Raw genomic sequence first — 1,221 nt, 5'->3', positions numbered from 1 at the left:
GCCCCCATCGCGTCCTCCTCGTAGGCCAACGCCTGCTGACGCTGCGCCCGTCGCTCGTCGACCGCGCTGACGCCGCCTCACCGCCGGGATGCAACCGTCCCCGTCCTCCTCCCCAACGACGCCCCGACGCCAACGTCGTTCGCCGTCGCTGCCACCTCGCCCCGCCGTCGCGTACCCCCTACATCGGGCCTTCCCTTCAACGCGGGTGAGCAACCCCCGGTCGTCCTCCTCTCTCCGTGAAGCAGCCACCGCATCCCGCGGCTCCCCCCACCATGGCCACGGCCTAGCTGCGCTCGTGCCGCGCCGGCCACGCCCGACGCGCGCGCCCGCGCATCGCCTCCCTCTCCGGCCGTGCTCACACTCGCCCGTGGCTGTGCCCGATCGGCCTCCCTGCTTCGCCCCCGTTAACCCGCGCCCGATCTCTGAGCCACTGACAAGAGGGCCCCCACCCCCTGAACGTATTTATAAAAATAAAAATAAAAATAAAAATAATTAATTAATTAATTAGAGAAACAATTAACTTAATTAATTCTGTTTAATTAAACTAAATAACTAACTAAACTAATTAAACATTAGTTATCTAATTAACTTGGTTAGTTAATTAGTATGATAGTGGGGCCCACCCCTAATTAATTCTGATTAGATTAAATTAATTTTGGATAATTAACATGTGTCTCTGACCAGTGGGACCCACTGGTCAAGTTGACCTGTCAACTCTGTTGACTGCTGACGTCAGCATGACATCATGCTGATGTCATTATTCCATTTTTGAATTAATTTAAATAACTAATTAAATTCTAGAAATTAATAAAATCTTTAGAAAATCATAACTTTTAATCCGTAACTCGGATTAAATTATTTTCAACATGAAAGTTGCTCAAAACAACGAGACGAATTCGGATACGCAGCCCGTTCGTCCGCCACGCATCCCTAGCATAGCAAACACGCAACTTCCCCCCTCCGGTTCATCTGTCAGAAAACACGAAACACCGGGGATACTTTCCCGGATGTTTTTCCCCCTTCACCGGTATCACCTACTACCGCGTTAGGGCACACCGAACACCGCGTATTGTCTTGTTATGCTTTGTGATGCCTTGATTGCTCTGTTATTTATTGTGTTCCCTCTCCGTTACTTCTTTCCGATAGACCCCGAGACTGCCGGCGACCCCCAGTTCGACTACGGTGTTGGTGACTCGTCCTTCTTGCCAGAGCAACCAGGCA

Source organism: Triticum dicoccoides, chromosome 4A, assembly GCF_002162155.2.
Source record: "Triticum dicoccoides isolate Atlit2015 ecotype Zavitan chromosome 4A, WEW_v2.0, whole genome shotgun sequence".
Lineage (NCBI taxonomy): Eukaryota > Viridiplantae > Streptophyta > Magnoliopsida > Poales > Poaceae > Triticum > Triticum dicoccoides.
This window is presented reverse-complemented; position numbering follows the sequence as displayed.